Source organism: Ambystoma mexicanum, chromosome 1p (assembly GCF_040938575.1).
Source record: "Ambystoma mexicanum isolate Mex_15411 chromosome 1p, UKY_AmexF1_1, whole genome shotgun sequence".
NCBI lineage: Eukaryota > Metazoa > Chordata > Amphibia > Caudata > Ambystomatidae > Ambystoma > Ambystoma mexicanum.
In genome coordinates, this window is record NC_090921.1 from 1,279,853,212 (window position 1) to 1,279,874,179 (window position 20,968).

Genomic DNA, 20,968 nt, shown 5'->3' on the forward strand with positions numbered 1-20,968 from the left:
AGCGGGCTGATGGTGAATGTGAGGTGCTATGTAGGTCCTGCTGACAGTGCAAGGGGATGAGGTGTTGTGCAGGTCCAGTTGACAGTGCAGTGAGGCTGAGTTGTTGTGCAGGTCCCGGCAGTACATTGTGTGCTAATGGTGAGTTTAAGGTGCTTTACAGGTCCTGTTGACAGTGCATTGAGGGTGATTGTGAGGTGTTGTGCAAGTCCCGATAGTGCATTGTGCGCTAATGGTGAGTGTACGGTGCTTTGCAGGTCCTTTTGACAGTGCAGTGAGGGTGTGTGTGAGGTGCTGTGCGGGTCCCTATAGTGCATTTTGCGATAATGGTGAGTGTAACGTGCTGTCCAAGACCTGCTGACAGTGCAGTGAGGGTGAGTTGTTGTGCAGGTCCCGGCAGTACATTGTGTGCTAATGGTGAGTTTAAGGTGCTTTACAGGTCCTGTTAACAGTGCATTGAGGGTGATTGTGAGGTGTTGTGCAGGTCCTGATAGTGCATTGTGCGCTAATGGTGAGTGTACGGTGCTTTGCAGGTCCTTTTGACAGTGCAGTGAGGGTGTGTGTGAGGTGCTGTGCGGGTCCCTATAGTGCATTTTGCGATAATGGTGAGTGTAACGTGCCGTCCAAGCCCTGCTGACAGTGCAGTGAGGGTGTGGGTGTGGTGTTGTACAGTGGGTCCGGATAGTGTACTGTGGGCTGATGGTGAATGTTAGGTGCTGTGCAGGTCCTGTTGACAGTGCAGTGAGGGTGAGTGTGAGGTGTTGTATAGCGTGATTGTGCACTGTGGGCATATGGTGAATGTGAGGTGCTGTGCAGGTCCTGCTGACAGTGCAGTGCGGTGAGGGTTAATTGATGTGCGGGTCCTGATAGTGCACTAAGGGCTGATGGTGAATATGAAATGCTATGCAGGTCCTGCTGACAGTGCAGTGGGGGTGAGTGTGGGGTCTTGTGCAGGTCCCGATAGTGTGTTGTGTGCTAATGATCAGTGCAATGTGTTGTGCCGGTTCTGTCGACAGTGCAGTGAGGGTGAGTGCGAGGTGTTGTGCAATGGGTCCTGATAGTGCACTGTGGCCTGATGCTGAATGTGAGGTGCTATGCAGGTCCTACTGACAGTGCAGCGCGGGTGAGTGTGAGGTGCTGTGTGGGTCCCTATAGTGCATTTTGCGCTAATGGTGAGTGTAAGGTTCTGTGCAGGTCCTGTTGACAGTACAGCAATGGTGGGGTGTTGTGCAGTGGGTCCTGATAGTGCCCTGTGGGCTGATAGTGAATGTGAGGTGCTATGCAGGTCCTGCTGACAGTGCCGGGAGGGTGAGTGTGGGGTATTGTGCAGGTCCTGATATTGTATTGTGTGCTAATGGTGAGTGTAAGGTATTGTGCAGGTTCTGTTGACAGTGCAGTGAGAGTGAGTGTGAGGTGTTGCACAGCGGGTCCTGATGGTGCACTGTGGGCTGATGGTGAATGTGAGGTGCTACGCCGGTCCTGCTGACAGTGCAGTGAGTGTGAGTGTCAGTTGTTGTGCCGGTCCTGTTGACAGTGTAGTGAGTGTGAGCGTGTGGTGTTGTGCAGGTCCTCATAGTGCAGTGTGCATTAATAGTGAGTGTAGGGTGCTTTGCAGGTCCTGCTGACAGTGCAGTGAGGGTGAGTGTCAGTTGTTGTGCAGGTCCTGTTGACAGTGCAGTGAGGGTGTCAGTTGTGCAGGTCCTGTTGACAGTGCAGTGAGGGTGAGTGTGAGGTGTTGTGCAGGTCCTGTTAACAGTGCAGTGAGGGTGAGGTGTTGTGCAGGTCCTGTTAACAGTGCAGTGAGGGTGAGTGTGAGGTGTTGTGCAGGTCCTGTTGACAGTGCAGTGAGGGTGAGAGTGAGGTCTTGTGCAGGTCCCGATTGTGTATTGTGTGCTAATGGTGAGTGTAAGGTGTTGTGCAGGTTCTGTTGACAGTGCAGTGAGGGTGAGTGTGAGGTGTTGCGCAGCGGGTCCCGATAGTGTATTGTGTGTTAATGGTGAGTGTAAGGTATTGTGCAGGTTCTGTTGACAATGCAGTGAGGGTGTGAGGTGTTGTGCTGCGAGTCCTGATAGTGCACAGTGGGCTGATGGTGAATGTGAGGTGCTACGCAGGTCCTGCTGACAGCGCAGTGAGGATGAGTGTGAGGTGTTGTGCAGGTCCTGGTGACAGTGCAGTGAGGGTGAATGTGAGGTGCTGTGCGGGTCATAAAAGCACACTGCGGACTGATGGTGAGTGGGAGGTGCTATGCAGGTCCTGCTGACAATGCCGTGAGGGTGAGTGGGGGGTGGGGGGTCTGTGTGGGTCCCGATAGAGCATTGTGGGCTGATGGTGTGTGTGAGGTGATGTGCAGGGCATGCTGACAGTGCAGTGAGGGTGAATTTGAGGTGCTGTGTGGGTCCTGGTCGCGCACTGAGGGCTGATGGTGAATGTGAGGTGCTGTGCAAGTCCTGTTGACAGTGCAGTGAGGGTGAGGGGATGTGCAGGGCATGCTGACAGTGCAGTGAGGGTGAATGTGAGGTGATGTGTTGGTCCTGGTAGGTAGCGCACTGAGGGCTGATGGTGAGTCTGAGGTGCCGTGCAGGCCCGGCTGGCAGTGAGGGTGAGTGTGAGGTGATGTGCAGGTCCCGATTGCGCAGTGTGCGCTAATGGTGAATGTAAGGTGCTGTGCAGGTCCTGTTGAAAGTGCAGTGAGGGTGTGAGGTGTTGTGCAGCTGGTCCGGTTAGTGCAATGTGGGCTGATGGTGAATGTGAGGTGCTATGCAGGTCCTGTTGACAGTGCAGTGAGGGTGAGGTGTTGTGTAGCGGGTCCTGATAGCGCACTGTGGGCTGATAGTGAATGTGAGGTGATGTGCAGGGCATGCTGACAGTGCAGTGAGGGTGAGGGTGAGGTATTGTGTAGCGGGTCCTGATAGCGCACTGTGGGCTGATGGTGGGTGTGAGGCGCTATGCAGGTCAGGCAGACAGTCCTGTGAGTGTGAGCATCAGTGAAGACCCTGTCTGTTCAATAACCCCCCCCCCATTTCTTTAGTGGTGATCGTGGGCTTCGTCTCGGTAGTGCAAGCGCCCCCCGCCCTCCTGACTGCAGGGCTGCGGCATTGAGATGCAGCTCACAGCCGCGGGCAGAGCGCTGGTATCAGCCCGGCTCTGATGATCACAGGCCGCAGAGCCTCCCCCTGCCATGGATCCAGGCGCCGTCCACGAGGAGAAAGATAGGGCAGGGGGCGGGGCTAGGGCAGGCCGCAGAGCAGAGGCACATGTGCAGAGACATGAGAAAAGCAGAGCCCCTAAGAAGCGCCGGGAGACTGGGGGGGGGGGGGGGCCAGGAGCAGAGAGAGAGCAGCGGGGAAGCACGTGAGCAGAGCTGCGCGGCGGGGGAGGGGCGACTAAGCAAAACAACAGGGCAACGAACCTTGAGCAGAACCGAAGAGTGGGCAGTAGGAGCAGGACACCGGCTTGTTAGTTTGGCCTATCAGGCGGTACTGCCACATATACGCCTAAGCCATTGCATTAGAGTGCCACTAGGGGGAAATGGCATATGAGGATGGACACACAGATTGTAGGTGTTTTTGGTATTTTGCCCACCCATGGCCATGCTAATCCCTGTGGCCATTTCCGCCCAATTCCTTCCCCTCTCCCAAAACACCTCCTCATGGGAACTCTTTGAGCTTGCTGTATCAAGCCTTACCATCAAACTTTGCACTCCAAGTGCCTGCCTCTATTTTTTCAAAGCAGTCTTCGTGAGTTAATGGTTTAATTAGAGTTGCAAAGGTCTTACTGGTGTAATAAAAATGTCTTAACCAGGTCTGCCTTCTGCCACTCAATTTATAAGCACTCTCTGTGTCCTTCACTGATGTCCTGTTAAAACAAGCATTGGCAAAGCCAACTGTTTTGGCTTGTATATAAGTATTAGGCATTTGACAGGCTATTGGATGCCCAGGTACTCGCAGCATTTTGCACCTGCTACCGTTAGTAGTCAGCTCATTCCACTGCGGCAGTGCCTGGCAAGTTGGCTTTCCCATACCTACACAAAAGCCCAACCCGTTGGCGTTGTCAATGCTTGTTTTCTATCTGGGTAGGCCAGAGTTTCAGTCAGCAGGGACAATTACCTTTGGGTTTTGGTGTAGAAGTATCATGAAGGCCCAGGAGGAAAATCATATAAGTTTTTAAACGGCATTAAAAGTATATATTCTGCGGGTTTACCTACCGGAGTTTAGGTGTAAATAGTAAGGTTGGTACAGGAGAAATGTAACCATGGAGTAGTGCGTGGGGTAAAATAAAAAAAGTGATAGATGCAAGGCTTTGAACGAATTATTTACAAATGCCCAATAAATAAAGTCCTTTGGGCAGCCTTCCAATGCCATAGTTCTTAAGCATATCTGTGCCATCACAGAATGGGCAAACGAGCCTTGGTCTTGCCACGAAAAGTTCGTCTGCGCTGCAATGGAACACAAGCAACCGGACATGGAGGGCCTTCCCAGGGCATGAGGGCATGACCCCCAAGCAGGGGTGCAAAAATAGGACACTATCATTTAGATAGATCATTTGGGGTCTGGGCTCTCATGGTTGTGGCATGTGTTTGCCGATTCGGATTTCTGCACATTCATATGTAAGGACTTGACTTTAGGGACCATCCTTGACAATTGTGTGTCCAGAGCTGGACGTAATTATGTGTGTGTGTGTGTGTGTGAGAGAGAGAGAGGGAGAGGGGGTGTTTGCCCCCCCCCCCAACTTTTGTGGCTCACAATTTTATCCAATTCATTTGGCTACGGCCCCTTTCATTTAGATGTCATGTCCCCGCATCCAAAAAAAATGTGTACGCGAAGTTACTGCACTGTGCCCAGAGGCGCTGCCTTCATGAGGTCAGCGCTGTGTTCACGACGGCAGTGCTGTGCTCATGGGGTCAGTGCTGTGTTCATAAGGGCAGTGCTGTGTTCATGAGGGCAGTGCTGTGTGCATGGAGACAGTGATGTGTTCATGAGGGCAGTGCTGTGTTCATGGGGTCAGTGCCGTATTCATCGGCAGTGTTGTGTTTATGAGGGCATTGCTGTGTTCATGGGGTCAGTGCCGAGTTCATGTGGTCAGTGCTGTGTTCACGAGGGCAGTGCTGTGTTCATGAGGGCAGTGTTGTGTTCAGGGGGTCAGTGCCGTGTTCATGAGGTCAGTGCTGTGTTCATGAGGGCAGTGTTGTGTTCATGGGGTCAGTGCCGTGTTCATGAGGTCAGTGCTGTGTTCGTAGGTTCAGTGCTGTGTTCACGAGGGCAGAGCCGTGTTCATGGGGTCAGTGCGGTGTTCATGAGTTCAGTGCTTTGTTCATGAGGTCAGTGCTGTGTTCATGAGGTCAGTGCTGTGCTCATGAGGGCAGTGTCGTGTTCATGGGGTCAGTGCTGTGTTCACGAGGTCAGTGCTGTGTTCACATGGGCCGTGCTGTGTTCATGATGGCAGTGCTGTGTTCATGAGGTCAGTGCTGTGTTCATGAGGGCAGTGCCGTGTTCATGGGGTCAGTGCCGTGTTCATGAGGGGCAGTGCTGTGTTCATGGCGTCAGTGCTGTGTTCATGAGGTCAGTGCTGTGTTCATGAGGGCACTGTTGTGTTCATGTGGTCAGTGCTGTGTTCATGAGGTCAGTGCCGTGTTCATGGGGGCAGTGCCATGTTCATGGGGTCATTGTTGTGTTCACGAGGACAGTGCTGTGTTCACGGGTCAGTGCTTTGTTCACGAGGTCAGTGCTGTGTTCACGGGGGCAGTGCTATGTTCATGGGATCAGTGCTGTGTTCATGAGGTCAGTGCTGTGTTCATGGGGTCAGTGATGGGTTCAGGGGGGCAGTGCCGTGTTCATGGAGTCAGTGCTGTGTTCATGGGGTCAGTGCTGTGTACATGGGGTCAGTGCCGTGTTCATGAGGTCAGTGCCGTGTTCACAAGGTCAGTGCTGTGTTCAAGGGGTCAGTGCCGTGTTCATGAGGACAGTGCTGTGTTCACGGTCAGTGCTTTGTTCATGAGGTCAGTGCCGTGTTCACGGGGGCAGTGCTGTGTTCATGGGGTCAGTGCCGTGTTCATGGGGTCAGTGCCGTGTTCATGAGGGCAGTGCTCTGTTCATGGGGTCAGTGCCGAGTTCATAAGGGGCAGTGCTGTGCTCATGGGGTCAGTGCTGTGTTCATGGGCAGTGTTGTGTTTATGAGGGCATTGCTGTGTTCATGGGGTCAGTGCCGAGTTCCTGGGGTCAGTGCTGTGTTCACGAGGGCAGTGCTTGTGTTCATGAGGTCAGTGCTGTGTTCAAGAGGTCAGTGCCGTGTTCATGAGGTCAGTGCTGTGTTCATGAGGTCAGTGCTCTGTGTTCATGAGGTCAGTGCTGTGTTCATAGGTTCAGTGCTGTGTTCATGAGGGCAGTGCCGTGTTCATGGGGTCAGTGCGGTGTTCATGAGCTCAATGCTGTGTTCATGAGGTCAGTGCTGTGTTCATGAGGTCAGTGCTGTGCTCATGAGGGCAGTGTCGTGTTCATGAGGGCAGTGTCGTGTTCATGAGGGCAGTGCCGTTTTCATGGGGTCAGTGCTGCTGTGTTCATGGGGTCAGTGCTGTGTTCACGAGGTCAGTGCTGTGTTCACATGGGCAGTGCTGTGTTCATGATGGCAGTGCTGTGTTCATGAGGTCAGTGCTGTGTTCATGAGGGCAGTGCCGTGTTCATGGGGTCAGTGCCGTGTTCATGAGGGGCAGTGCTGTGTTCATGGAGTCAGTGCTGTGTTCATGATGTCAGTGCTGTGTTCATGAGGGCAGTGTTGTGTTCATGTGGTCAGTGCTGTGTTCATGAGGTCAGTGCTGTGTTCATGGGGTCAGTGATGTGTTCATGGGGTCAGTGCCGTGTTCATGAGGTCAGTGCCGTGTTCATGGGGGCAGTGCCGTGTTCATGGGGTCATTGTTGTGTTCACGAGGACAGAGCTGTGTTCACGGGTCAGTGCTTTGTTCATGGGATCAGTGCTGTGTTCATGGGATCAGTGCTGTGTTCATGAGGGCGGTGCTTTGTTCATGAGGGCGGTGCTGTGTTCATGGGGTCTGTGCTGTGTTCATGAGGTCAGTGCTGTGTTCATGAGGGCAGTGCTGTGTTCATGGGGGCAGTGCTGTGTTCATGAGAGCAGTGCTGTGTTCATGAGGTCAGTGCTGTGTTCATGGGGTCAGTGATGGTTTCATGGGGTCAGTGATGGGTTCATGGGGTCAGTGCCATGTTCATGGGGTCAGTGCCGTGTTCATGGAGTCAGTGCCGTGTTCATGGGGTCAGTGCTGTGTTCATGGGGTCAGTGTTGTGTTCATGGAGTCAGTGTTGTGTTCATGGAGTCAGTGCTGTGTTCATGGAGTCAGTGCTGTGTTCATGACGTCAGTGCTATGTTCATGAGGTCAGTGCTGTGTTCATGAGGTCAGTGCTCTGTGTTCATGAGGTCAGTGCTGTGTTCATGAGGTCAGTGCTGTGTTCATGAGGGCAGTGCCGTGTTCATGGGGTCAGTGCGGTGTTCATGAGGTCAGTGCTGTGTTCATGAGGTCAGTGCTGTGTTCATGAGGTCAGTGCTGTGCTCATGAGGGCAGTGTCGTGTTCATGAGGGCAGTGCCGTTTTCATGGGGTCAGTGCTGCTGTGTTCATGGGGTCAGTGCTGTGTTCACGAGGTCAGTGCTGTGTTCACATGGGCAGTGCTGTGTTCACATGGGCAGTGCTGTGTTCATGATGGCAGTGCTGTGTTCATGAGGTCAGTGCTGTGTTCATGAGGGCAGTGCCGTGTTCATGGGGTCAGTGCCGTGTTCATGAGGGGCAGTGCTGTGTTCATGGGGTCAGTGCTGTGTTCATGATGTCAGTGCTGTGTTCATGAGGGCAGTGTTGTGTTCATGTGGTCAGTGCTGTGTTCATGAGGTCAGTGCTGTGTTCATGGGGTCAGTGATGTGTTCATGGGGTCAGTGCCGTGTTCATGAGGTCAGTGCCGTGTTCATGGGGGCAGTGCCGTGTTCATGGGGTCATTGTTGTGTTCACGAGGACAGAGCTTTGTTCACGAGGTCAGTGCTGTGTTCACGGGGTCAGTGCTGTGTTCACGGGATCAGTGCTGTGTTCATGGGATCAGTGCTGTGTTCATGAGGGCGGTGCTTTGTTCATGAGGGCGGTGCTGTGTTCATGGGGTCTGTGCTGTGTTCATGGGATAAGTGCTGTGTTCATGGGATCAGTGCTGTGTTCATGAGGGCGGTGCTTTGTTCATGAGGGCGGTGCTTTGTTCATGAGGGCGGTGCTGTGTTCATGGGGTCTGTGCTGTGTTCATGAGGTCAGTGCTGTGTTCATGGGAGCAGTGCTGTGTTCATGAGAGCAGTGCTGTGTTCATGAGGTCAGTGCTGGTTTCATGGGGTCAGTGATGGGTTCATGGGGTCAGTGCCATGTTCATGGGGTCAGTGCCGTGTTCATGGAGTCAGTGCTGTGTTCATGGGGTCAGTGCTGTGTTCATGGGGTCAGTGCCGTGTTCATGGAGCCAGTGTTGTGTTCATGGAGTCAGTGCTGTGTTCATGGAGTCAGTGCTGTGTTCATGAAGTCAGTGCTGTGTTCATGGGGTCAGTGATGGGTTCATGGGGTCAGTGCCGTGTTCATGGAGTCAGTGCCGTGTTCATGGGGTCAGTGCCGTGTTCATGGGGTCAGTGCCGTGTTCATGAGGTCAGTGCCGTGTTCACGAGGTCAGTGCCGTGTTCACGGGGTCAGTGCCGTGTTCACGGGGGCAGTGCTGTGTTCACGGGGGCAGTGCTGTGTTCACGGGGGCAGTGCTGTGTTCATGGGGTCAGTGCCGTGTTCATGAGGTCAGTGCTGTGTTCATGAGGTCAGTGCTGTGTTCATGGTCAGTGCCGTGTTTATGGAGTCAGTGCCGTGTTCACGGGGGCAGTGCTGTGCTCATGAGGGCAGTGTCGTGTTCATGAGGGCAGTGCCGTGTTCATGTGGTCAGTGCTGCTGTGTTCATGGGGTCAGTGCTGTGTTCACGAGGTCAGTGCTGTGTTCACATGGGCAGTGCTGTGTTCATGATGGCAGTGCTGTGTTCATGAGGTCAGTGCTGTGTTCATGAGGGCAGTGCTGTGTTCATGGGGTCAGTGCCGTGTTCATGAGGGGCAGTGCTGTGTTTATGGCGTCAGTGCTGTGTTCATGAGGTCAGTGCTGTGTTCATGAGGGCAGTGTTGTGTTCATGTGGTCAGTGCTGTGTTCATGAGGTCAGTGCTGTGTTCATGGGGTCAGTGATGTGTTCATGGGGTCAGTGCCGTGTTCATGAGGTCAGTGCCGTGTTCATGGGGGCAGTGCCGTGTTCATGGGGTCATTGTTGTGTTCACGAGGACAGTGCTGTGTTCACGGGTCAGTGCTTTGTTCACGAGGTCAGTGCTGTGTTCACGGGGGCAGTGCTATGTTCATGGGATCAGTGCTGTGTTCATGAGGTCAGTGCTGTGTTCATGAGGGCGGTGCTTTGTTCATGAGGGCGGTGCTTTGTTCATGAGGGCGGTGCTTTGTTCATGAGGGCGGTGCTGTGTTCATGAGGTCAGTGCTGTGTTCATGAGGGCAGTGCTGTGTTCATGGGGGCAGTGCTGTGTTCATGAGAGCAGTGCTGTGTTCATGAGAGCAGTGCTGTGTTCATGAGGTCAGTGATGGTTTCATGGGGTCAGTGATGGGTTCATGGGGTCAGTGCCGTGTTCATGGGGTCAGTGCCGTGTTCATGGTTTCAGTGCTGTGTTCATGGGGTCATTGCCGTGTTCATGGAGTCATTGCCGTGTTCATGGAGTCAGTGCTGTGTTCATGGAGTCAGTGCTGTGTTCATGAAGTCAGTGCTGTGTTCATGGGGTCAGTGATGGGTTCATGGGGTCAGTGCCGTGTTCATAGAGTCAGTGCCGTTTTCATGGGGTCAGTGCCGTGTTCACGAGGTCAGTGCCGTGTTCACGAGGTCAGTGCCGTGTTCACGGGGTCAGTGCTGTGTTCATGAGGACAGTGCTGTGTTCACGGTCAGTGCTTTGTTCATGAGGTCAGTGCCGTGTTCACGGGGGCAGTGCTGTGTTCATGGGGTCAGTGCTGTGTTCATGAGGTCAGTGCCGTGTTCATGAGGTCAGTGCTGTGTTCATGAGGTCAGTGCTGTGCTCATGAGGGCAGTGTCGTGATCATGAGGGCAGTGCCGTGTTCACGGGGTCAGTGCTGTGTTCACGAGGTCAGTGCTGTGTTCACATGGGCAGTGCTGTGTTCATGATGGCAGTGCTGTGTTCATGAGGTCAGTGCTGTGTTCATGAGGGCAGTGCCGTGTTCATGGGGTCAGTGCCGTGTTCATGAGGGGCAGTGCTGTGTTCATGGCGTCAGTGCTGTGTTCATGAGGTCAGTGCTGTGTTCATGAGGGCACTGTTGTGTTCATGTGGTCAGTGTTGTGTTCATGAGGTCAGTGCCGTGTTCATGGGGGCAGTGCCATGTTCATGGGGTCATTGTTGTGTTCACGAGGACAGTGCTGTGTTCACGGGTCAGTGCTTTGTTCACGAGGTCAGTGCTGTGTTCACGGGGGCAGTGCTATGTTCATGGGATCAGTGCTGTGTTCATGAGGTCAGTGCTGTGTTCATGGGGTCAGTGATGGGTTCAGGGGGGCAGTGCCGTGTTCATGGAGTCAGTGCTCTGTTCATGGGGTCAGTGCTGTGTTCATGGGGTCAGTGCCGTGTTCATGAGGTCACTGCCGTGTTCACAAGGTCAGTGCTGTGTTCAAGGGGTCAGTGCCGTGTTCATGAGGACAGTGCTGTGTTCACGGTCAGTGCTTTGTTCATGAGGTCAGTGCCGTGTTCACGGGGCAGTGCTGTGTTCATGGGGTCAGTGCCGTGTTCATGGGGTCAGTGCCGTGTTCATGAGGGCAGTGCTCTGTTCATGGGGTCAGTGCCGAGTTCATAAGGGGCAGTGCTGTGCTCATGGGGTCAGTGCTGTGTTCATGGGCAGTGTTGTGTTTATGAGGGCATTGCTGTGTTCATGGGGTCAGTGCCGAGTTCCTGGGGTCAGTGCTGTGTTCACGAGGGCAGTGCTTGTGTTCATGAGGTCAGTGCTGTGTTCATGAGGTCAGTGCCGTGTTCATGAGGTCAGTGCTGTGTTCATGAGGTCAGTGCTCTGTGTTCATGAGGTCAGTGCTGTGTTCATAGGTTCAGTGCTGTGTTCATGAGGGCAGTGCCGTGTTCATGGGGTCAGTGCGGTGTTCATGAGCTCAATGCTGTGTTCATGAGGTCAGTGCTGTGTTCATGAGGTCAGTGCTGTGCTCATGAGGGCAGTGTCGTGTTCATGAGGGCAGTGCCGTTTTCATGGGGTCAGTGCTGCTGTGTTCATGGGGTCAGTGCTGTGTTCACGAGGTCAGTGCTGTGTTCACATGGGCAGTGCTGTGTTCATGATGGCAGTGCTGTGTTCATGAGGTCAGTGCTGTGTTCATGAGGGCAGTGCCGTGTTCATGGGGTCAGTGCCATGTTCATGAGGGGCAGTGCTGTGTTCATGGGGTCAGTGCTGTGTTCATGATGTCAGTGCTGTGTTCATGAGGGCAGTGTTGTGTTCATGTGGTCAGTGCTGTGTTCATGAGGTCAGTGCTGTGTTCATGGGGTCAGTGATGTGTCCATGGGGTCAGTGCCGTGTTCATGAGGTCAGTGCCGTGTTCATGGGGGCAGTGCCGTGTTCATGGGGTCATTGTTGTGTTCACGAGGACAGAGCTGTGTTCACGGGCCAGTGCTTTGTTCATGGGATCAGTGCTGTGTTCATGGGATCAGTGCTGTGTTCATGAGGGCGGTGCTTTGTTCATGAGGGCGGTGCTTTGTTCATGGGGTCTGTGCTGTGTTCATGAGGTCAGTGCTGTGTTCATGAGGTCAGTGCTGTGTTCATGAGGGCAGTGCTGTGTTCATGGCGGCAGTGCTGTGTTCATGAGAGCAGTGCTGTGTTCATGAGGTCAGTGCTGTGTTCATGGGGTCAGTGATGGTTTTATGGGGTCAGTGATGGGTTCATGGGGTCAGTGCCATGTTCATGGGGTCAGTGCCGTGTTCATGGAGTCAGTGCCGTGTTCATGGGGTCAGTGCTGTGTTCATGGGGTCAGTGCCGTGTTCATGGAGTCAGTGTTGTGTTCATGGAGTCAGTGCTGTGTTCATGGAGTCAGTGCTGTGTTCATGACGTCAGTGCTATGTTCATGAGGTCAGTGCTGTGTTCATGAGGTCAGTGCTCTGTGTTCATGAGGTCAGTGCTCTGTGTTCATGAGGTCAGTGCTGTGTTCATGAGGTCAGTGCTGTGTTCATAGGTTCAGTGCTGTGTTCATGAGGGCAGTGCCGTGTTCATGGGGTCAGTGCGGTGTTCATGAGGTCAGTGCTGTGTTCATGAGGTCAGTGCTGTGTTCATGAGGTCAGTGCTGTGCTCATGAGGGCAGTGTCGTGTTCATGAGGGCAGTGCCGTTTTCATGGGGTCAGTGCTGCTGTGTTCATGGGGTCAGTGCTGTGTTCACGAGGTCAGTGCTGTGTTCACATGGGCAGTGCTGTGTTCATGATGGCAGTGCTGTGTTCATGAGGTCAGTGCTGTGTTCATGAGGGCAGTGCCGTGTTCATGGGGTCAGTGCCGTGTTCATGAGGGGCAGTGCTGTGTTCATGGGGTCAGTGCTGTGTTCATGATGTCAGTGCTGTGTTCATGAGGGAAGTGTTGTGTTCATGTGGTCAGTGCTGTGTTCATGAGGTCAGTGCTGTGTTCATGGGGTCAGTGATGTGTTCATGGGGTCAGTGCCGTGTTCATGAGGTCAGTGCCGTGTTCATGGGGGCAGTGCCGTGTTCATGGGGTCATTGTTGTGTTCACGAGGACAGAGCTGTGTTCACGGGTCAGTGCTTTGTTCACGAGGTCAGTGCTGTGTTCACGGGGTCAGTGCTGTGTTCACGGGGTCAGTGCTGTGTTCACGGGATCAGTGCTGTGTTCACGGGATCAGTGCTGTGTTCATGAGGGCGGTGCTTTGTTCATGAGGGCGGTGCTGTGTTCATGGGGTCTGTGCTGTGTTCATGGGATAAGTGCTGTGTTCATGGGATCAGTGCTGTGTTCATGAGGGCGGTGCTTTGTTCATGAGGGCGGTGCTTTGTTCATGAGGGCGGTGCTGTGTTCATGGGGTCTGTGCTGTGTTCATGAGGTCAGTGCTGTGTTCATGGGAGCAGTGCTGTGTTCATGAGAGCAGTGCTGTGTTCATGAGGTCAGTGCTGGTTTCATGGGGTCAGTGATGGGTTCATGGGGTCAGTGCCATGTTCATGGGGTCAGTGCCGTGTTCATGGAGTCAGTGCTGTGTTCATGGGGTCAGTGCTGTGTTCATGGGGTCAGTGCCGTGTTCATGGAGCCAGTGTTGTGTTCATGGAGTCAGTGCTGTGTTCATGGAGTCAGTGCTGTGTTCATGGAGTCAGTGCTGTGTTCATGAAGTCAGTGCTGTGTTCATGGGGTCAGTGATGGGTTCATGGGGTCAGTGCCATGTTCATGGAGTCAGTGCTGTGTTCATGGGGTCAGTGCCGTGTTCATGGGGTCAGTGCCGTGTTCATGAGGTCAGTGCCGTGTTCACGAGGTCAGTGCCGTGTTCACGGGGTCAGTGCCGTGTTCATGGAGTCAGTGCTGTGTTCACGGGGGCAGTGCTGTGTTCACGGGGCAGTGCTGTGTTCACGGGGTCAGTGCCGTGTTCACGGGGTCAGTGCCGTGTTCATGGGGTCAGTGCCGTGTTCATGAGGTCAGTGCTGTGTTCATGGTCAGTGCCGTGTTTATGGAGTCAGTGCCGTGTTCACGGGGGCAGTGTCGTGTTCATGAGGGCAGTGTCGTGTTCATGAGGGCAGTGCCGTGTTCATGTGGTCAGTGCTGCTGTGTTCATGGGGTCAGTGCTGTGTTCACATGGGCAGTGCTGTGTTCATGATGGCAGTGCTGTGTTCATGAGGTCAGTGCTGTGTTCATGAGGGCAGTGCTGTGTTCATGGGGTCAGTGCCGTGTTCATGAGGGGCAGTGCTGTGTTTATGGCGTCAGTGCTGTGTTCATGAGGTCAGTGCTGTGTTAATGAGGGCAGTGTTGTGTTCATGTGGTCAGTGCTGTGTTCATGAGGTCAGTGCTGTGTTCATGGGGTCAGTGATGTGTTCATGGGGTCAGTGCCGTGTTCATGAGGTCAGTGCCGTGTTCATGGGGGCAGTGCCGTGTTCATGGGGTCATTGTTGTGTTCACGAGGACAGTGCTGTGTTCACGGGTCAGTGCTTTGTTCACGAGGTCAGTGCTGTGTTCACGGGGGCAGTGCTATGTTCATGGGATCAGTGCTGTGTTCATGAGGTCAGTGCTGTGTTCATGAGGGCGGTGCTTTGTTCATGAGGGCGGTGCTGTGTTCATGGGGTCTGTGCTGTGTTCATGAGGTCAGTGCTGTGTTCATGAGGGCAGTGCTGTGTTCATGGGGGCAGTGCTGTGTTCATGAGAGCAGTGCTGTGTTCATGAGGTCAGTGCTGTGTTCATGGGGTCAGTGATGGTTTCATGGGGTCAGTGATGGGTTCATGGGGTCAGTGCCGTGTTCATGGGGTCAGTGCCGTGTTCATGGTTTCAGTGCTGTGTTCATGGGGTCAGTGCCGTGTTCATGGAGTCAGTGTTGTGTTCATGGAGTCAGTGCTGTGTTCATGGAGTCAGTGCTGTGTTCATGGAGTCAGTGTTGTGTTCATGGAGTCAGTGCCGTGTTCACAGGGTCAGTGCTGTGTTCATGAGGACAGTGCTGTGTTCACGGTCAGTGCTTTGTTCATGAGGTCAGTGCCGTGTTCACGGGGGCAGTGCTGTGTTCATGGGGTCAGTGCTGTGTTCATGAGGTCAGTGCTGTGTTCATGAGGTCATTGTCGTGTTCATGGAGTCAGTGCTGTGTTCATGGTGTCAGTGCTGTGTTCATGGGGTCAGTGCCGTGTTCATGAGGTCAGTGCTGTGTTCATGGGGTCAGTGATGGGTTCTGGGGGGCAGTGCTGTGTTCATGGAGTCAGTGCTGTGTTCATGGGGTCAGTGCTGTGTTCATGGGTCAGTGCCGTGTTCATGAAGTCAGTGCCGTGTTCACGAGGTCAGTGCCGTGTTCACGGGGTAAGTGCCGTGTTCATGAGGACAGTGCTGTGTTCACGGTCAGTGCTTTGTTCATGAGGTCAGTGCCGTGTTCACGGGGGCAGTGCTGTGTTCATGGGGTCAGTGCCGTGTTCATGAGGGCAGTGCTCTGTTCATGGGGTCAGTGCCGAGTTCATAAGGGGCAGTGCTGTGTTCATGGGGTCAGTGCCGTGTTCATGGGCAGTGTTGTGTTTATGAGGGCATTGCTGTGTTCATGGGGTCAGTGCCGAGTTCATGGAGTCAGTGCTGTGTTCAGGAGCGCAGTCCTGTGTTCATGAGGGCAGTGTTGTGTTCATGGGGTCAGTGCCGTGTTCATGAGGTCAGTGCTGTGTTCATGAGGTCAGTGCTGTGTTCATGAGGTCAGTGCTGTGTTCATAGGTTCAGTGCTGTGTTCATGAGGTCAGTGCCGTGTTCATGAGGGGCAATGCTGTGTTCATGGGGTCAGTGCTGTGTTCATGAGGTTCAGTGCTGTGTTCATGAGGGCAGTGTTGTGTTCATGTGGTCAGTGCTGTGTTCATGAGGTTAGTGTTGTGTTCATGGGGTCAGTGTTGTGTTCATGAGGTCAGTGCCGTGTTCATGGGGGCAGTGCCATGTTCATGGGGTCATTGTTGTGTTCACGAGGACAGTGCTGTGTTCACGGGTCAGTGCTTTGTTCACGAGGTCAGTGCTGTGTTCACGGGGGCAGTGCTATGTTCATGGGATCAGTGCTGTGTTCATGAGGTCAGTGCTGTGTTCATGATGGCAGTGCTGTGTTCATGAGGTCAGTGCTGTGTTCATGAGGGCAGTGCCGTGTTCATGGGGTCAGTGCCGTGTTCATGAGGGGCAGTGCTGTGTTCATGGGGTCAGTGCTGTGTTCATGATGTCAGTGCTGTGTTCATGAGGGCAGTGTTGTGTTCATGTGGTCAGTGCTGTGTTCATGAGGTCAGTGCTGTGTTCATGGGGTCAGTGATGTGTTCATGGGGTCAGTGCCGTGTTCATGGGGTCAGTGCCGTGTTCATGGGGTCAGTGCCGTGTTCATGGGGTCATTGTTGTGTTCACGAGGACAGAGCTGTGTTCACGGGCCAGTGCTTTGTTCATGGGATCAGTGCTGTGTTCATGGGATCAGTGCTGTGTTCATGAGGGCGGTGCTTTGTTCATGAGGGCGGTGCTTTGTTCATGAGGGCGGTGCTGTGTTCATGGGGTCTGTGCTGTGTTCATGAGGTCAGTGCTGTGTTCATGAGGGCAGTGCTGTGTTCATGGCGGCAGTGCTGTGTTCATGAGAGCAGTGCTGTGTTCATGAGGTCAGTGCTGTGTTCATGGGGTCAGTGATGGTTTCATGGGGTCAGTGATGGGTTCATGGGGTCAGTGCCATGTTCATGGGGTCAGTGCCGTGTTCATGGAGTCAGTGCCGTGTTCATGGGGTCAGTGCTGTGTTCATGGGGTCAGTGCCGTGTTCATGGAGTCAGTGTTGTGTTCATGGAGTCAGTGCTGTGTTCATGGAGTCAGTGCTGTGTTCATGACGTCAGTGCTATGTTCATGAGGTCAGTGCTGTGTTCATGAGGGGCAGTGCTGTGTTCATGGGGTCAGTGCTGTGTTCATGATGTCAGTGCTGTGTTCATGAGGGCAGTGTTGTGTTCATGTGGTCAGTGCTGTGTTCATGAGGTCAGTGCTGTGTTCATGGGGTCAGTGATGTGTTCATGGGGTCAGTGCCGTGTTCATGAGGTCAGTGCCGTGTTCATGGGGGCAGTGCCGTGTTCATGGGGTCATTGTTGTGTTCACGAGGACAGAGCTGTGTTCACGGGTCAGTGCTTTGTTCACGAGGTCAGTGCTGTGTTCACGGGGTCAGTGCTGTGTTCACGGGGTCAGTGCTGTGTTCACGGGATCAGTGCTGTGTTCATGGGATCAGTGCTGTGTTCATGAGGGCGGTGCTTTGTTCATGAGGGCGGTGCTGTGTTCATGGGGTCTGTGCTGTGTTCATGGGATCAGTGCTGTGTTCATGAGGGCGGTGCTTTGTTCATGAGGGCGGTGCTTTGTTCATGAGGGCGGTGCTGTGTTCATGGGGTCTGTGCTGTGTTCATGAGGTCAGTGCTGTGTTCATGGGAGCAGTGCTGTGTTCATGAGAGCAGGGCTGTGTTCATGAGGTCAGTGCTGGTTTCATGGGGTCAGTGATGGGTTCATGGGGTCAGTGCCATGTTCATGGGGTCAGTGCCGTGTTCATGGAGTCAGTGCTGTGTTCATGGGGTCAGTGCTGTGTTCATGGGGTCAGTGCCGTGTTCATGGAGCCAGTGTTGTGTTCATGGAGTCAGTGCTGTGTTCATGGAGTCAGTGCTGTGTTCATGGAGTCAGTGCTGTGTTCATGAAGTCAGTGCTGTGTTCATGGGGTCAGTGATGGGTTCATGGGGTCAGTGCCGTGTTCATGGAGTCAGTGCTGTGTTCATGGGGTCAGTGCCGTGTTCATGGGGTCAGTGCCGTGTTCATGAGGTCAGTGCCGTGTTCACGAGGTCAGTGCCGTGTTCACGGGGTCAGTGCCGTGTTCATGGAGTCAGTGCTATGTTCACGGGGGCAGTGCTGTGTTCACGGGGGCAGTGCCGTGTTCACGGGGTCAGTGCCGTGTTCACGGGGTCAGTGCCGTGTTCATGGGGTCAGTGCCGTGTTCATGAGGTCAGTGCTGTGTTCATGGTCAGTGCCGTGTTTATGGAGTCAGTGCCATGTTCACGGGGGCAGTGTCGTGTTCATGAGGGCAGTGTCGTGTTCATGAGGGCAGTGCCGTGTTCATGTGGTCAGTGCTGCTGTGTTCATGGGGTCAGTGCTGTGTTCACGAGGTCAGTGCTGTGTTCACATGGGCAGTGCTGTGTTCATGATGGCAGTGCTGTGTTCATGAGGTCAGTGCTGTGTTCATGAGGGCAGTGCTGTGTTCATGGGGTCAGTGCCGTGTTCATGAGGGGCAGTGCTGTGTTTATGGCGTCAGTGCTGTGTTCATGAGGTCAGTGCTGTGTTCATGAGGGCAGTGTTGTGTTCATGTGGTCAGTGCTGTGTTCATGAGGTCAGTGCTGTGTTCATGGGGTCAGTGATGTGTTCATGGGGTCAGTGCCGTGTTCATGAGGTCAGTGCCGTGTTCATGAGGGCGGTGCTTTGTTCATGAGGGCGGTGCTGTGTTCATGGGGTCTGTGCTGTGTTCATGAGGTCAGTGCTGTGTTCATGAGGTCAGTGCTGTGTTCATGAGGGCAGTGCTGTGTTCATGGGGGCAGTGCTGTGTTCATGAGAGCAGTGCTGTGTTCATGAGGTCAGTGCTGTGTTCATGGGGTCAGTGATGGTTTCATGGGGTCAGTGATGGGTTCATGGGGTCAGTGCCGTGTTCATGGGGTCAGTGCCGTGTTCATGGGGTCAGTGCTGTGTTCATGAGGGCAGTGTTGTGTTCATGTGGTCAGTGCTGTGTTCATGAGGTCAGTGCTGTGTTCATGGGGTCAGTGATGTGTTCATGGGGTCAGTGCCGTGTTCATGAGGTCAGTGCCGTGTTCATGGGGGCAGTGCCGTGTTCATGGGGTCATTGTTGTGTTCACGAGGACAGTGCTGTGTTCACGGGTCAGTGCTTTGTTCACGAGGTCAGTGCTGTGTTCACGGGGGCAGTGCTATGTTCATGGGATCAGTGCTGTGTTCATGAGGTCAGTGCTGTGTTCATGAGGGCGGTGCTTTGTTCATGAGGGCGGTGCTGTGTTCATGGGGTCTGTGCTGTGTTCATGAGGTCAGTGCTGTGTTCATGAGGTCAGTGCTGTGTTCATGAGGGCAGTGCTGTGTTCATGGGGGCAGTGCTGTGTTCATGAGAGCAGTGCTGTGTTCATGAGGTCAGTGCTGTGTTCATGGGGTCAGTGATGGTTTCATGGGGTCAGTGATGGGTTCATGGGGTCAGTGCCGTGTTCATGGGGTCAGTGCCGTGTTCATGGGGTCAGTGCTGTGTTCATGGAGTCAGTGTTGTGTTCATGGAGTCAGTGCTGTGTTCAATGAGTCAGTGCTGTGTTCATGGAGTCAGTGTTGTGTTCATGGAGTCAGTGCCGTGTTCACGGGGTCAGTGCTGTGTTCATGAGGACAGTGCTGTGTTCACGGTCAGTGCTTTGTTCATGGGGTCAGTGCCGTGTTCACGGGGGCAGTGCTGTGTTCATGGGGTCAGTGCTGTGTTCATGAGGTCAGTGCTGTGTTCATGAGGTCATTGTCGTGTTCATGGAGTCAGTGCTGTGTTCATGGTGTCAGTGCTGTGTTCATGGGGTCAGTGCCGTGTTCATGAGGTCAGTGCTGTGTTCATGGGGTCAGTGATGGGTTCTGGGGGGCAGTGCTGTGTTCATGGAGTCAGTGCTGTGTTCATGGGGTCAGTGCTGTGTTCATGGGGTCAGTGCCGTGTTCATGAAGTCAGTGCCGTGTTCACGAGGTCAGTGCCGTGTTCACGGGGTCAGTGCCGTGTTCATGAGGACAGTGCTGTGTTCACGTCAGTGCTTTGTTCATGAGGTCAGTGCCGTGTTCACGGGGGCAGTGCTGTGTTCATGGGGTCAGTGCCGTGTTCATGAGGGCAGTGCTCTGTTCATGGGGTCAGTGCCGAGTTCATAAGGGGCAGTGCTGTGTTCATGGGGTCAGTGCCGTGTTCATGGGCAGTGTTGTGTTTATGAGGGCATTGCTGTGTTCATGGGGTCAGTGCCGAGTTCATGGAGTCAGTGCTGTGTTCAGGAGCGCAGTCCTGTGTTCATGAGGGCAGTGTTGTGTTCATGGGGTCAGTGCCGTGTTCATGAGGTCAGTGCTGTGTTCATGAGGTCAGTGCTGTGTTCATGAGGTCAGTGCTGTGTTCATAGGTTCAGTGCTGTGTTCATGAGGTCAGTGCCGTGTTCATGAGGGGCAATGCTGTGTTCATGGGGTCAGTGCTGTGTTCATGAGGTTCAGTGATGTGTTCATGAGGGCAGTGTTGTGTTCATGTGGTCAGTGCTGTGTTCATGAGGTTAGTGTTGTGTTCATGGGGTCAGTGATGTGTTCATGGGGTCAGTGCCGTGTTCATGAGGTCAGTGCCGTGTTCATGGGGGCAGTGCCGTGTTCATGGGGTCATTGTTGTGTTCACGAGGACAGAGCTGTGTTCACGGGTCAGTGCTTTGTTCACGAGGTCAGTGCTGTGTTCACGGGGGCAGTGCTGTGTTCATGGGATCAGTGCTGTGTTCATGAGGTCAGTGCTGTGTTCATGAGGGCGGTGCTTTGTTCATGAGGGCGGTGCTGTGTTCATGGGGTCTGTGCTGTGTTCATGAGGTCAGTGCTGTGTTCATGAGGTCAGTGCTGTGTTCATGAGGGCAGTGCTGTGTTCATGGGGGCAGTGCTGTGTTCATGAGGGCAGTGCTGTGTTCATGAGGTCAGTGCTGTGTTCATGGGGTCAGTGATGGTTTCATGGGGTCAGTGATGGTTTCATGGGGTCAGTGATGGGTTCATGGGGTCAGTGCCGTGTTCATGGAGTCAGTGCTGTGTTCATGGGGTCAGTGCCGTGTTCATGGAGTCAGTGTTGTGTTCATGGAGTCAGTGCTGTGTTCATGGGGTCAGTGCCGTGTTCACGAGGTCAGTGCCGTGTTCACGGGGTCAGTGCCGTGTTCACGAGGGCAGTGCCGTGTTCACGGGGTCAGTGCCGTGTTCATGAGGTCAGTGCCGTGTTCACGAGGGCGGTGCCGTGTTTATGGGGTCAGTGCCGTGTTCACGAGGGCGGTGCCGTGTTCATGAGGGCAGTGCTGTGTTCATGGGGTCAGTGATGGTTTCATGGGGTCAGTGATGGGTTCATGGGGTCAGTGCCGTGTTCATGGGGTCAGTGCCGTGTTCATGGAGTCAGTGCTGTGTTCATGGGGTCAGTGCTGTGTTCATGGGGTCAGTGCCGTGTTCATGGAGTCAGT